This window comes from Nematostella vectensis, chromosome 3, assembly GCF_932526225.1.
Source record: "Nematostella vectensis chromosome 3, jaNemVect1.1, whole genome shotgun sequence".
NCBI classification, from domain to species: domain Eukaryota; kingdom Metazoa; phylum Cnidaria; class Anthozoa; order Actiniaria; family Edwardsiidae; genus Nematostella; species Nematostella vectensis.
The window spans coordinates 13556502-13573561 of NC_064036.1; the positions used below are offsets into that span (position 1 = coordinate 13556502).

Consider the following 17060-nt stretch of genomic DNA (forward strand, 5'->3'; position numbering starts at 1 on the left):
CAGTAGGGAAAAAATAGGTTCGATCGTTGTGAGCATGGTAAAAACGTTATATTTTCTTACCGTTAATTTCCGTTGAATGGCTTTGATACCAACGGCGTTGCCGCTGTTGCCGCTAGGTTCTCGCTATTTCTAAATCTTGTCCCCGTTATTCGCGCAGCTGCGACCAACGCCACTATCTGTAACAACATCGCCCAAATCTAGACTCTCCCTTTATGTTTTCCCTTTGCCAATGACTCGGATAGGACTCAGAATCCAATATTTACAGTAGATAAAAGCCCTGACTTAATGAAATTTTCAAACAAGACGCCACTGCAATTACGTCTAGTGATGGGGTCATTCATCAAATGTATTACGGTGTCGTATTTGTGACGTGAGTATACAGCAAACTTGCTGTACTTTTAAAGGTTTCTGCTACCAGAGAAACATTTCGGCTATTCATGTCATAAATAATTCCCGAAAGAGTTCAAAATACATATATTCCTTCATCATTTTCTCTTTCATACTTCCTAATCAAATCACGTACGTTACCACAGTTTTTCTTATTATTCATTTTTTGTGTGGCATGGTTTTCGATAGTGTCATGTTCTTATCCAATCTTTTTGTGATTTTATATTCAATGTTTGGTTGTAAATAGAGGACACCCCATGTGATAATTACACGTATTTGTGATCTAGTCTGTTGCAATAATGATTAGCGCCTTGCACGCGGAGTAGCCTTCTCCGCAGGCTTCTCGAGTGGAAAAAGGCTTTTTTCGATTTCGGGTTTCCTTTGGCGTGTTCAAGAAAGAGTGGGCATATATGAGCATACTATGATTGGGTTGATAAAGGGCTTTTCTTTTGAAAGCACGTGTAAAATAAGCGACCTAGCGTCGGGATCAAAGACTCTCTTGCTAAGTATTAGAATAATGACTCCTTTTAATAATTTCACAGCAATGATAAATGGAAACAGACGTCTGCTTTGTGCAATGTTATCCTTTCTGTCGACCTCACACATGATTCTCATTGGCTGTCATTTTTTTCTGCAAGGACGAAAGCCCTTGCTGCCACTGATTTAGGTCTATAAATAAACTGAGCCTTTTCGCAGCCATTACTTCAACCCCGTCTACAGTCTTAAATATTTGACCATTCGCTCAATCATACGATAAGTGTATGACGAATAATGCTTCAAGCATGCGCACTAAAATTCGCATAGACCCAAGCCAAATGCATTTCACCCAATTGACATGTATTTCTTGTTTTCGTTGCTGTGGAAAATGTCAAAGTTTCAACGCCAAACAAAAGACAAGATTTATGTCACGGTATCGTCACGATCATGACACGGTCACAACAATGTCACAATCAGGGCATAGTAACGGCGAAGTTGCGAAAACACAATCACTACTCAATATCACAACATGGCCACAATCACGGTCCGGTCACGGTGTGTTATAATAACGACACTGTCACATTCACAGCACGGTCACGGCACATCCGCAATCACGGCACGGTCACAGTACTGTCACAATCACGGTACAGTCACGTTCACGGCACAATCAAAGCACGATCACGGTACGGTCACGGCACGATCACGGTACGATCACGGCACGGTCAAGGCACTGTCACAACCACGGCACTGTCACAATCACGTCACAGCACTGTTACGATCACGGCACAGTCACAGCACGGTCACGATCACAGCACGATCACGGCACGGTCAAGGCACTTTTACAATCACGGCACTGCCACAATCACGGCACGATCACTACACGGTAAACACAGAAACGAATGTGACAATGACACGTGAAACGCTTCTCGTTATAGATTCAGAAATGGGAACATTCTTGACCTTTTCAAATGTGTTTGTCTTCGGTCTTTACCTGCATGCGCCAATTGTTTAACGAACACTCCCATGCTCCCGTATGCGGTCTGTGGGTGCGGTAAAATCTCCGAGTTCCTGATTTGTATCCGTGTTATAGTGTCAAACAGGCATCTGCCAGTAGCACTATCGTTTTCCATTGCCACACAACGGTTTAACTACAGAGATAGAAAGTTAAAGAGGAAATGACGAAGCTCATATCACCGGAACCAAATAAATGGTCCCTTTTAGTTACCTGATTAGAAAACGCTTTAAAGAGGCGTTATCGACAATGGCCGGAAAATGGATAGCGCCTGAAGAATTACTCGAGCCAACAACGAGGGCGGGGCTGACATTAGCCAATCAAAGTACGATGTGAATCAGCAATATCTGGTGTAAATCGGCCAGAATAATGTGCCCGTGAGCAAACAACAATCCGTAATAAAAATTGAAATATATAGTCAAGTTTTTTTGTGTGAAAAATGTTCTATAAGGCAAACTTATGAAATTAGGGAAACTCAATTTTCAACGTTAACCTAGCTTTCCCACTCAAAAACATTGCAGTATATGTTTATTTCAAAAAAGTGTATAATTCTATAAAGACTAAAGTTCAAGATTTTCTTGTACATCTAATTACCGTCTTATGATTCGTTCGTGTTTTCTTTCTTCAAAACCACCATTGTGACGTGGTTTTGAAAAAAACATGAACAAATCATCAACAATTTGTCTTCATATTATGATTTGGTGACTATCAATAGTTGTTTTGCAACCGATCGAAGACCTACCTTGTGAATGTACTTAATCGAATGGAAGCACTATTAGCTTGTACATGTCTTCAAGCCAAATAGCAATCAAAAGAGCATGAATCAGAGAGCATCTCTGTAGGCGGTTTAGTTATAGACCTCTAGCTTGATAGTTGATTTTGCTCGATAAGCTGGGTGATATGGTGCGTAGGTAGAAAAAAATGTGTTTCTGCATTTAAAACCACATTTTATAATAAAGGTTATCTGTCTCCGAATGCGTCCTTTATTTTATATTTGATTGCTTTTTTGAAAGAATTATCTATACCCAATAAAATGCGAAAATAACTAACAAGGACTAACAAGTTCATTTCCCTGAAGAACCAACAATTTACTTTCTCACGAGATACCCCTTAATGATAAATATATACATAACATATTGTATATATGACAAAATGGCGATTGTATAAATTGCGTATAACGTTATAACAATACAAGTGGCTTGTGCTGTATATTTGTGTTATTTATAGATCTGTTTTGTATTCGTTGTGATAAATGAGGTTTAGGGTGCACTCCAAGGGATGGTATGATGCTAATAAAGTGAACGATGTATTTGATTGCCGGAGGTATCATAAAATTCATACTACACGGTACTAATAGGTTGTGACCAAGTACTGATTGATTCTCATTCCCACGCCTCACACATTGCTTCCTTGCGGTTATATAGCCGGGTCACACACAAACATCAGATCCCAGTTATTGTTTTTTTTTTATGTTGGTTACAAACAGTGCGTCTGAAAAAGTACTGGAATTGTTTTTACAAATTTGCCTTACGATATTTTACAAAAATTGTTTCGATATAACTAATTCATTGACCTTACAGTGAATAAGCACTAGAATAAGGAAGCATCTATTGTGCGATTCCCTTGTATTTTTTTCTTGACGATTTATAACCGTTTCAACAAGCGTTATTCGTAGAATATATCCCGCGGTGTATTCTGGGTATTGTTGAAAGGTGTCATATATTACACATTGCTTATATTCAATCCATAAACTGTGCAAAATATGCATTCTGCAACTTTATTATCTCTATAATTGACACGAGAGTATTTATGCCAATCGTACAGGAATTGTTTTTAAAAGCGCGAAGGGTAATATCTTATAGTTTAGCGGTTTAAAAAGCATGAAATGATTTAGAATAGAGAATAAAATCAATTTTAAAAGCATGACAAAATTACAACAAAATCAATTTAACACCCATAAAATGTTTTTTGCAAAAAGTGAAGCGTACCTTTGTCAAATTATCATACGTGATATGATGCACGAGTTGATTTGCTTCCACCGAGATGAACGCGTTTTCCAATATCAGCTAATTTTAACAAGCGAAACTGCACCACTTGAAGCCCCGCGAGACTGTTTGTGTTTATTGGGCAGATAGTACCCAGGGCGTAGTTGTTTCGACCGCTGACTTCCGAGTCCCAGGCCGTTGTGACGCCTTGTCAATCATTCGATGAATATTCCACTTCCACGTGCACTTCCGCCAGCCATGAACTTCCGCCAGCCATGCACTTCCGCCAGCTATGCACTTCCGCCAGCCAGAGTAACGAGCTAGTTATCTTCCTTACATGAACCATCTGCAGATTACAATGCAAAATTAGTCTCCCGGAGGGAAACTGGGGCAAAAGAGTTGTATCCTTCCTTTTTTAGCTTGTGCGGGCTTGTATACAGGGAAACCTTGTCCTTATTTCATTCGTTCGTAGGAACAGTAAAAAATAACAATAAGATAGGTGGACTCGGGGAGTACTCGACGGAAAAGTGACCGATTTACATTCCTGTGTTCTGTTCGAAAGCTGTTAGCAACAATAGAATTAGCAAAACGTTTATAGGGGGAAAGTTCTCGAAAACTAAAACTTAAATGAACATGCTCTCCCACTCAATTACAGGTTTATAGTATAAAGTGAAATAAAGAGATAAAAATTACAGATTAAAAATACGTTAGGTTTTTGTTTTGCCGCACAAAACGAAAGATTACGGTTGTACAGTCAGCACCAACGGTAACACAGTCCTTGCGAAGCTTAGCCCGCAAAACCACAAAGACAAAGAACATTAATCACGAACGCGCGCTGTATAAGGGACTTGCCTAAGGCGTACCCACTCTATTAGTGGTAGATTATTTTTTTCTTATTTCTTAGCACTTCCAGATTCGCGTCTCCGGGTTTCCGAGTTGTTTGTTTGAAACAAAGAGCCATAACAACGCGAACACAACTACAAAATCTAGAAACACGTGAGAAAACCCTCTGCTAGCACGGTATCTATAGCGCGGTGCACGGTGATAGTCCCATCCATCCACGGTGTGACATACTAAAATAAAATGGAACACTGCGCAAAGACCACGAAAAACCGGATCAAATTTCCCCATACAAGCCTCGTAAAGGAAAAACACAGGGATCCCAAATCATTGAAACCACACGAAAAAAACATTGAAAAACCATAATCTATACTACTAGATGATAAGAAATAAATATATTTCTACATTATTTGGAAAACAATAAACGTTGTTTATGTAGTTCAGTAGTTTTCTAGATATTCGCTTTCTAGATCCTTATGTTATAATCTCCTCTAATAAGTCTGCTACAAAAAGAATAATCTGCGAAATAGGGGATTTCTAAAATTATAAGCTTGACCTCTAGAACTTTGCACTTACATTTGGTGTTTTTTTTTTTTCTAACAGCTTGAATTGTGAACCGTATAAGATTCCTAGTCGGTATATATATATACATATAAACAGTATAACCGTTGTAAAGTCGTAAAAAAATATATATGTTTGGTTTCATGTGGGTTTAGCGTGCGCATGCGTTTAGATATATATATAAGAACGTCTAATTTTCAGTTGAGGCTGGGCTGTTTTTATTTTTGGGACATTTTAAGGCTGAATATGTTCTTAAATTTTAGTGTATTTAAAAATATAATACCCCCAATTAATTATTTGGAAGAGAATTACACTAATGATCAATAGCAATAACAAGGTTGTTACAATTACTATGAGCACAATTTGATTCTACATTTTAAAACGCATCAGGACTAAAAAGAAAAAAAATATTCTATATGAGCCTCGGCATGTTCTTAGCATGTTCTTTTAAGAACAAATTTTAAAAAATTTGGTGAAATCGCTTAACGTTCTTATAAAAAATACCAATATCCGAGTCGGTGTGTGGGTGGTGGTCGGGTGGTGATGGTGCGCCCTCGAAGGCCGAGGTGTGCTGGGCCGAGGGCACTTCGGCCTTCGCGCGCGCACAGGGTTCCCAATATTCGAAAATAAAACATTTCCGTATAACCCAGAATGAGAGCCGGCTAGCAGGCCAGGTCGCATTAAAAATATTTCGCTATGACGGTGCTGTGCTGTGGACGGCCTGCATTCCAAGCCTAAGCAAGCGGAATCTTTAACTTGTCCATTGATCTTGCAACCGCCCTCTAACCACGCCATGGTGCTTGCTCGCACAGAATTGTCACTTTAATCAGATTGAATGAAAAGTGAGTGAAAATGCTGCCTTGTTGCTTCTTCATCTGTTTCCTTGCTACTTGAAAAAAGAACCATTCGGAACAAGAACACTCGATAAATTAAAATCAGTTAGAACTTGAACACTATATAATTTAAAGCATTTTGAACTCGAGACATTCAGAACACGAACACTCGATAAATTAAAATAATTTAGAGCTCGAACACCCGATGACTCAGTTAGACTTTTCTTTGTTTATCGTTGCCAAAATGTCAATTTTTCTCTTGTGCGCGCTTCTTTGCCGAGGTTATATAGATAAGATAAGATAAGGTAAGATAATGCCAAAGATCATGGCTTTCACTAGATCATTCAATCTTGGATGCATTTAAGACTCGCTTACTTATCAAGACAACGCCTAATCAAATTCAAAAGATTAAACGTGAATATTGTTAAAAATGTTCCCTTAAACTATTCTATCAAGACACTTGGAAAGGATTTCGTCGTCTTGTGGATTTGACTGCTTTTCCTATACTTTTTTTGTCTTCATCTTTGACACACCCCACGCCTCGCTGCCCGCGCTAGCGGTGTAATTAGCCATATAAGCGCATTTAAGCGCGAAAATGTGGCTATTATTGGAATCGTGGAGGTAGTCAATTAGAGGCTATAAGAGTTGCCCATGGTGGAGGAGAGCATAAAAAATAAAAATGATCCACTCGAAAGGGGTGGGGGTATTTGTTCTGTTGCATCAATTAAAAGGTTGTCCGTGAAATCATAGCATCGGCCACAATGCAGTGATTTATTCGTTCTAAACGGCTTGTCCTTTCCTTTCAAAAGTTTTTTTCATATCTTCATCTTTGACAAACCCCAAGCCTGATTTCGCGCGCTTGCAATGTAATTAGCCATGTAAGCGCGAAAAAGTTAATATGATTGGAATCGTGGAGGTTGGAATTCGTCTATCACGCTGGTTTAATCTCGTCTTTAGTTGACCAATTTACCGTAATTCATGCCCTTTTAACAAGGCTTGTTGTCAAGGTTTCTTTATTACTAAACCAGCAAGAAAGTGAAACCAGTAAAAAGTAAAAACACGTTAGTAAAACAACAACAACAACAACCACAGCTGATTTGGTGTTAATATGATAGAAACGAATTGCTTTGATGTTGTCATTTCAGAGGTGCATTTTTTTTATTTTTGCAAATTCGTTAAGGAATTACCCATCATCATAGGCTCAGAGTGGGTCCAGTAGGTTTAAATGAATCAATTATATGTTGTTTTAGCCATTTTTCTGTATCCGTGCCGGTTATCTTTTTTTTTCTAAATCTACGTAATCATATCTGCTTGACATAGCTAAATAAAAGTATGCTTTTAACCAAGAATTAAGATATATTGTTGAAAATTTGCCGCATTATTTTTAACAGTAGAGAGTGTAAAAACGCTTTAGATTTTGTCTCCGAAAATCTCTCTGCAAATCATGGAATATGACAAATTAAGCAAACGAAATTAAAGACCCGTACTAAAATATATTTCCCTATATCATTACAAACAATAACTGCACAATCATTTGCTGAAAACGATTGATGTAAGAAGAGCTACCGCTCTCAGTATGACTTTTGGCCAATGCTCAAAACCACCTAATATCATTAAATGTAATGAATATTTCAGTTACAAGCCTAATCGTGATTGGTCCAAACCGTCATATACTGTTAAATACACTGTGTATATAATTGCCAGCCTCCGCGGTTCTTCTAACAGTACCTGAGTTCGAAGCAGAAGGGTAAGTCCTTTGTGAGTTATTCTACAAAAGGCAGTGGTGAGTAGAAAGATTGTGCTTTTGTAGACTACGCTTTAAACTTGGAGAATATCAAATCTAGGTTATAGGGTTCGGGGGACATGACTTGACGCTTTAAATGGGACCATTTCACATCTAATAAGGCGGAAAATTTCTCTAAAAATTTTGGGGGAAATAGCAAACAAACTATTAAATGCGACGTTTTTTAATTGATGCGACTTTTTGTAAAGTGTCATTGAAATTTGAGCTTTTCGTCCCTGAGCAAACACATAGCGCAAGGATGATCAAGTAAAAAATATTAGAATGTGCATTTTGGTGTCACATTATTTGTGTTTTGAAAATCAGTCCGTAATACAAGTAACCTATGGCCGCCAGTGCTGAAAAACGCAAGACTAGTTCCAGTACCGCGTGGTTAAACCAGCCTTTTTGTTTTGAAATGGCGGCGTTTTACCGGCGAACTGTCACATTTTGGCGAAAGCTAAGAAAACTAGATCAAACATAAGGCTATAATTTTCTTTATGACTCCCTCATTATCAAACAAATCTGTCATCTTTTGTACAGTATGGTATAAATGCTGCACAGTAAGTCAAAACAGCGACTGAAGTCAGCCTTATGTACATTTACTCGAACGATTCAACTCTTAAAATTTGTTTGTTTTCGCCAGAACACGCGCATGCGCATACGTTATTCAGCACTGTCCCGATGGCCATTGTAAGAAATTGTGTCTTCTTTTTCAATCTAGAATTGCGTATTTTCCTCCGTCATGTCGGTTCGGGTTTATATAAAGAGGGGGACGTATGGGGGGTGCGAAAACCGCAAAACCGCACAAAAAAGCCAAAACCCGCAAAAACCGTCAAAATAAGTCAATAACCGTAAACCGCGCAGTTTAGAGAAATCGCAAAACAGCGGGGAAAAAAATACGAAAAACCGCGCCAGAGTTAAGGCAAAACCGCATCACCGCAAACCCTTACGCCCCCACTATAAACAACCAGTTGTGGCACGTCTAAGTGAAACATCAGCTAGACCTAGAACCTTCCTAGAACCTTCTTCTTTTACTCACTCCTCTATTTTACGGCCACAACAGCTTTTATTTATTAGTTTCATCCTTGATAGTAAAGTAGCCTACCTGTAGGCTTTGATAGTTTTTCCGGCACGAAAACCCCGAAAACACGAAGTTCGCATACCACGGCCGCCATCTTGGGCGATCTTCGTGTTTTCGTGCCGGAAAAACTATCAAAGCCTACAGGTAGGCTATAGTAAAGTGGTTATCTTTCAGTTTAAAAGCTTATTCTCAAAAGCGCCAAACCAAAGAGCTAATAAGAAGCGATGCTGATTTCCTTACGGTTCCGCTTGTGTTTGACCGATTCTCACTTGTGTTCACGGTAGTTCTTATTTAAGACTAAAACTCTAATAACTAAGTTTATATTAAAATAGAGAGAAGTGAGATAATCACATCAGCTCCCAAAAGCTGAGTCATCTCTCTTATCTTATTTAATAATTTAGGTCGAACAAGGTAAAATAGTTTTTGGAAAAACAATTTTAAGAATTGGAATATTCAAATATTTTCAAATAATTCTAAGCAATGAATTTTAAGCAAAGAAACAAATGGATGAATTTTCAAATAAAATGAAGCGCGAAGTACCGTTCAATGTTTTTGCTTTTATATATCGCTATAGCGTTGGTTGTCTTGCCTTTTAACTATATATGTAGTATATTGATTTTGTAATGTAAAAGTAGTCTGTAAAAGTAGTACTCTAATTGGCCGCCTCTTTGAAGGTACTAAAACCACTAAACCACCAAAAGATAAACTTTAAAGTGGTTTCACTTAACAATTCGAACGCTATAAAATTGACCATTCTCCATTGGCCATTCTCCATTTGCGCGCGCTCCCCCTCTCGATCGCCAAAAACGATCTTTATCATGACAATATGTTCACCTGCGCATATCCATTCAGTAAATCCTGGCTACGCGCCTCGAGTTATTAAAGCTTTTTGTAAGGATAGAAGCAATTATTTTATTTCGCCTCAGAAGTTTTGTCATGTACAGGCATAGCGCAGGTTTATACTGGGTCGCTTTAAGCCGCCATTTGGCTATCATTTCCATATGCTGATTTGGAAAGCTATTGGGATCTCGTTCGAATTTCGATCGAAATAGGTAAAAAAAAAACATGAAACGTTTTTAGATGTTTTTCCCTCTAAATTTCTTCAAATAATTCGTGTCATCTAATTTTAAATAAAAGCAATAACAAAAATGAGGCTGACAGGGGCTCTCGAAGCCCCATCAGTCTGCAGAAAATAACCATCGAATAAAGAGTTTCCATGGGTGTCCTGCAATCCTCACAACCAGTTACGCCGGATTAATCTCTTCGATTTTATATTTTATTCTCAATCCGTGCCGGGGATGTTCCGTTTCGCATCCATATCTAATATTTAATGGAGTTAATGCAACATAGAGTATCGCACAACACAACAGTATATGTCAATCAGCTAAAAGTACCATAAGCTGATAAGAGATTATTCCATAAACTATATACTATACAACAAGCAGGGCAAACCAAGCAAAAGATATTGATGATATCACTTTATTTTCTTCCAGACAAGTGACAATGTCTCGAACAAGTTTGATGGTTTTCCTGATGGCTACTCTTGTAGTCAGCCAAGCCAAACCTTCCGCCATCTATGAGAAACAGCGTGATGCGTTGATGATTCACGCGCGTCACAGACACCACAGCGATCACCTGCGCACGATGGCGGACAAATACAACGGTAATTCCCGGCATGCTCTAGACCAGCCTCATTGGCCCAGCATTGTTTGCGCTGTTTGCAAAGCATGATGGGGCTATTTTAAGTAATTCCCAGACATCTCCTTTTGTCCCTTGATCAGCAGGCACCAGCAAAACTGGCTAACATCAGGGCTGAACTTTTAGCAGACAGTCGAATTTACGCACTGGGAATTTGCGCGAATTAATTACCACGTTGACAGTATGTTCTCTTCTTATTCTCGAAGTCACCAGTCTGCAGAAAACAACCATCTAATAAAGAATTTTCATGGGGTGGTGTCCTGCATTCCTCACAACCAGTTAAGCCGGATTTTAAGCAGACAATCGAATTTTCGCACTGGAAATTTGCGCGAATTAATTACCCCGTTGACAGTATGTTTTCTTCTTGCTTGTAGACATGCGCAAACGGGAGGACGACTGCGCCGACGCGAACCCGTACACTTGCATGTTCCAAGCACTCAGCGACCCACACAACTGTGACGCCGTCAACTGTCGCTTATCATGTGACGCTTGTATGCAGCAAATGACTTATGCTTAATTCGCATATCTTATACCTAGTCGTGCTTTTTCGTCATCATAATCATCATCATCATCATCATCACAGTACCATGAACAACAACATGCATATCATTAGGATTATCGCGATAAGCATCCATGATTAATTTCGTCATCATCATCATCATTATTATCTTAATCATCATCATCATATCCATCGTTAACGTCGTTGTCATTGTAGCCATCTTCAAAACACTATCATTTTTATCGATAAGCATCCATGATTAATTTCGTCATCGTCATCATCATTATTATCTTAATCATCATCATCCATATCCATCGTTATCGTCGTTGTCATCATAACCATTGTCAAATCACTATCATTTTTATCATTTAAGTACACCTGCTAACAACATCGTCTTCGTGTTTGAAAGAAGAAACTGTTTTCACTTCTTACTTGGTTCTATCTTAAAACATTCTTGCCTTCTTTCAGGTTGATCCATGACACTTTAGAGAGAAGCACAACCGCATACGCAGGGACCAAATAAAGCCTCGATATCAACTACCAGAACATAGATCAGCGGAAGCGGAGTGCAGGGGGGTGTTGCGAACGCACAACAACGGTAGAAAGTGCACTTTCAGTTCTCAATAGACATGTTGTTTGTAGACAAAACTATAAAGCATAAGCTAGATCACTCTGGTTTGTCATTAATCGATAAGTCAGTCCATAAGTATTCTAGCCAAATCCGACAATAAACGTCCCGTGGAGATACTGTAAAGGCGTAAAAAAAATCCCTTTTTGTTCTTTCGGGGGTGGTCTCAGTGTTTATCAGAAAACTCACTCCCCCCTCCCCAGAAAAATTAGGTCCTTTTTTCGGATTTCGCACCCCCCCTCCCCCCACAAAAAAAATCCTTGGTACGGGCCTGTAGATCCATATAGTCGCATTCAGTTCAGTTTAATGCAGGGCCCGCGGAGCGGGCGTGATCTTGGTATTGCCAACTCTTTGGCCATAACTGACCGCGGAGCCGCGGCGGCCGGAGGCCGTCGCCGCGAAGGGCCTACGGCCCGAGCCCCAGTAGGGGGGTTCGGGGGGGTTCTCCCCCCGAGAAAATTTCGAAAAATGGCACTGATTTTCGCTTAACTCGAGCACTTTCTGAGGGTTCTAGCGACATCTGAAATGATGCTTATTTGCTTATTTACGGCGGAGTGATTTCTCATTCATGTATGTCTTTCCTCTCGCCGATTTCTGGTATTGCTCGGGCAATACCGGCAATACCGGTTCCGCGGTCCCTGTAATGTGACTTTTACCTCATTTTGCAACACATTTTGGTTTACAATAATAGGCGAGTGAATATGACTGTAAAATAGAAAACATTTATTATATATATATATATATATATATATATATATATATATATATATATATATATATATATATATATATATATATATATATATATATATATATATATATATATATATAAAATGATGGTTGAAGGCTTTCATAGAAAGTGCTCAATACTCGAAAGTAGAGCGGTGTATAGTGTTGGTTTGAGAAAAATACAAACTACATAGGTTTCCCTACAGGTCTGTTTCGTGGTTGCCCACTCATCAGGGGATTTCCTGTAACTGAAATATATATATATATATATATATATATATATATATATATATATATATATATATATATATATATATATATATATATATATATATATAGGTTGTTAGAACCAAAGAAGCATCTTGACCACAAGAAACGAAATGTGCATCGTCTAACCATTCTTGTCACGCCCGTAACACTTTGCCCTTCAACCTGAAAGAAGCAACAGAGATTGTAATTTAGTCAAATACACACATGGATCAGTGCTGTTGTCGCTCGCATCGAAATATTATTGGGGAGGCATAGTACAGAAACAGTAAGAAAATATTTGGGGGCACGGCCACTCCCCTACTGGGCATTTTGTGATATATATTATTTAAATATTTGAGGGGGGGGACGCGCCCCTAGTGCCCCACCCCGTGTTACGGCCCTATGGATACATACTATTTCTATACCTATACACCCATTTCAAATAAGGTTTGACAATAGGAAAGTGGCCCAAGTAGGTTGGATAAACAATGTCGTTTTCTTGTAAAAAAAGGGGGTTCATTTACTATATGCGCCTTGCTTGAGACTTAATGGATTCTCTGACTGTTATAAACGCATATAATAGTTGCATTCTCCATAGTTATTTGTTTCGGGACTCGCAGTTTTTCATTTCCTTAAAGTCAAACTTAATTGAAATAGGTGTATAAAACAACAAAGATTGTAATTTTGGTCATGGATACACACATGGATACATCCCCATCCTTTACCATTCAATTACCTTCATCTGAGGAAATTTGTTTTTACTACGGGAAACTTTGCGGGGAAGCGGGATGGCCCTGAGTTTAAGTTATGGCTTGAAATCTCTAAGAGGAAATTTTTTTATAACGATTTGTAAATCGTTAACGCTTATAATCTATAGGATATACTTACATTTATTACAAGATTTCTTGCACATATATATGTATTCCTCTGTACAATCGCTAACAAACAGTTGAATGGAATAACAATAGTATTGATCCGCTCGATCAAAGCAGTCAGATGCTTCTTTATTCTCTGATAAATCTGAAACCGCGACCAACAAGAAGCAAAATTAGGATCCAATTGTGGTCATTTACTGTCGAATCCGTTGTATCGCGACGCCCCATTTTTTTTTCTGTTCCGCAAGTCAAATTATTCTAAGCCAATCAGATTCTTGACATCTCTCGCCTAGTGGAGTTGCCTGGCTTTCTGTCGCGACACTGTCTGGTTTTTATCCAGAGGATAGCCAGGGAAGTACACAAAGCGAGACTCTGATTGGCTCAGAATGGTTTTACTGACGGATAGATAGGGAGGGGGGGTTGGCTATCCATAGCAAAGAATAATCATAAAGCGACCCAATAGCTTGCAGATTGCAAGCCACAAATTTATTATCATTGCCCTTTTTAGAAACCCCTGCAATTATAATGTAATACGTTTTCAAAAAGGGGGGGGATTTTTTGCTCTCCATAGCAAAGAATATTCATAAAAGCGATCCGATAGATTGCAAGCCACAAATTTATTATCATTACCCTTTTTAGGACCCCCTGCAATTATAATGTAACACGTTTTCAAGAATATCAATCATTTCAATTGATGAAGAGGATACATCCATCAGTATTTTCGTTCTTAACAGGTAAATGGTGATCAGCGACTGTTTAATGATTATCACATTGCTCTTTGTATGACAAAATAAAAGTAAAAAAAAAAAAAGCTACCTTTCTCAAGATAAGCTTGCTCATGAATCCCGAGACTTTTCCCATGGCAACTGGAGAAGCAGAGCATCACCATCATGACTAGGGTGAAGACCAAACATTTGCGATCCATGTTTAGCTGTAGGCCATAGAACCATGACATCATTAGTGGGATACAAAAATGAGATTGCCAACGGCAGATTCTACATTTTCACAAATTATTTATAGCTGGTCGCTAGTGGATAAAGGCTGCACAAAATCCATGTATGGTTGGCATGTCACCATGAGGCACGCGCGAGAAATAAACTTAAAATAAAACAGTATGAGAATGAGAGTGCAACGTCCTGTCACACGAACCCTTTTAGCTGCCACTTGTCTAGTAAAAGAAATACTTGAAAGTCGCACAGGTTGCGGAAAAAAGCATTTGAGTGAAAAGCAAGTAATAAAAGGGGTGTCACACCTAAGAAAACGCGCACATGACTAGCAATTTCTTATTCCAGTTCCTGGTAGGTAAATTCCCGTTCTTGTTAACCTAAACCCCCCCCCCCCCCCCCCCTAGCCCATGGTCCACATCTCTCGATAACACTGACAATATAAATTGATTCCAGAGTCCTGCCAGAGCTGCATGTAAGTTCGTAGTTTATTGTTAATTTACCCAGTGTAAAATGAGTCTTTCACATGTGTTTCAACCCCCACTGCATCTAAAATTAATCTTAATTCTGACAATGAATTAGAAAGCAAGCACCATTTTGTTTTCTATTCACATTTTCGATATTTCAAGATTTCATTAAACCGAAAAACTTTATCCGCTGGATAATTTTTATTCGGGCTTTGTGCAGCCGAATTACGCCGCTTTGGATAAGTTTTATCCGCTGGAAAAGGATTCTTATCCGGTGGATAAGACTGACCCAGGCTTTGTGCAAATAAAAAACATGTGCGTGCGATGACATCGAGGACCGAAGAAACCCACAAAGCTTCAGAATTAATTATTCCTTCCGGTCATTTTAATTGAAATTAAATTCCTTTAGTGTATTTTAAACATGTTTAAACAACTAAGAGCGTATATAATGAATGAGCATAACCGACGGTTTATGAATTCCCTTTTTCCGAGCACGAACTTTCTATTTTGGCTCGTATATATCTCCCTTTACAGACAGAGAGACAGTTTTATTGGGGTCTTATACAAAAGAGTACATTGACTGGGAATCCCAATAAATTATAACTATATAAGACCTCTACACAACACAATAATTATTTGAGTCATGTAGAGATAATACTGTTCCTACGGGAGAAGCATATATAGATGTTTTTTGCGATCGCTTTTTGTATTGAAATATTTTTGCCTGGATAGTTTATAAGGTAATGGAACGCATCTTGTGTCGTCATTCTACTGAATTTGATCTTTCCGCTTGACTCTCTATATTTTTTTAATGTTTCTCTCTCTCTTTTTTTTCTTCTGAAAGCTGGCTTTTGGCTCGTACATATCTCCCTTTACAAGGCACCTTTTTAACAACCCCCTCCCTACCCCTCCCCCAAAATAGAAAAGGTATAGTGGTCTGGGCGTCTGCTTCAAGCCTGCCGTGACAAGTAACTAAAATATACGCACCGCAAATTCATTAGGCTATTTTCTTTTTCTAATGATGTTGATCTCAATTGTGCAATTGAGCCGATTACTCCGACAATAAAGTGCGATCACATAAAGATAGCTTTGTAAAAAAATATAGTAGAGATCGATTGCTTCGAAATAAAAGAATCACAATATTTACAAAAAAAAAAAAAAAAACGGAAATGACATTATGGCCGATTTCGACGTATCGAGACGCTGCATTTTCAACATCAAACATCGTTTTTGGCTTTTGGGATTTTTTGTTTCGTCAGTAAAATCATTTTGAGCCAATCAGAGTATCGTTTTGTGCACTTCCCTTGCTTCCCTCTGGACGAAATCCAGACAGTGTCGCGACAGAAAGCCGGGCAACTGCACTAGGCGAAGGATGGCAAGAATTTTGATTGGCTTAAATAATTTGACTGGCGGAACAGAAAATCCTAAAAGCCAAAAACAAATCGATGTTTTCAAAATGCGGCGTCACGATACATCCAAATCGGCTATAAATGAAGTAGACCGTAGTACCTCAAGGACGATAACTGCATAAAGGTTTAAAAGTCAACTTATATGTCGAATTGTTGTAAAAGAATCTAAACCGCAGTTGGCAGTTCTTATTGAGTCTTCGTTTTGGTGAATTTGAAAGATTAATTCTGCCACGGCACAGGAAATTTACAGGAATCCTTCTTGAGAGAAGCAAAAAAATAATTAAATCATTGCATTAACTTTATATCCCGACATTTGTTCTATCAATACTTACATTTCTAAGCGTCCAAGCGTTGGTGTGGAGTTATCAAAAAGTCACGAGAAAAACTACAGTCAGCTTCCACGGCTTGATTGATTCGAATTTGTGCCATGTGGAGAAAAAACCTCCTCCTTGATAAGATCGCGCACCACACAGAGATTCTGCGGGCATAATCATTTAACGAGCACAGTCATACTATCTTTTAATTAATCCAGCCATATGTCAAGTGCCTTTCAGGCGAAAATCAAATTCAATCCATTCTGAATTCAAGTATATCAGATATTAG

At 38.6% G+C, this 17060-nt stretch overlaps 1 protein-coding gene and 1 long non-coding RNA gene across 8 annotated transcripts in view; both read right to left on the reverse strand.

Moving 5' to 3' along the window:
* LOC5518727 (gamma-aminobutyric acid type B receptor subunit 2) overlaps positions 1-4153 on the reverse strand; it is a 27679-nt gene extending 23526 nt beyond the window's left edge. For 2 of the 7 annotated variants that reach the window (XM_032363406.2, XM_032363397.2), the window contains exons 1-2: positions 2619-2776; positions 1856-2012 (exon numbers count right to left, since the gene is read on the reverse strand). The gene's annotated coding sequence lies outside the window, so the exon portion shown is untranslated. Of the gene's footprint in view, positions 1-60; positions 785-1855; positions 2013-2618; positions 2777-3864 lie in introns of those variants that run through there. The other 5 variants (XM_032363409.2, XM_032363402.2, XM_032363407.2 and 2 more) reach the window with 3 other exon arrangements.
* An 8681-nt stretch (positions 4154-12834) lies between these two features.
* LOC116602185 lies at positions 12835-16927 on the reverse strand. The gene is made up of 4 exons (XR_004290315.2): positions 16790-16927; positions 14454-14568; positions 13651-13782; positions 12835-12945 (listed from the first exon to the last, which is right to left on the reverse strand). It is a non-coding gene; the product is annotated as an uncharacterized LOC116602185 (long non-coding RNA).
* Between the last annotated feature and the right edge of the window lie 133 nt (positions 16928-17060).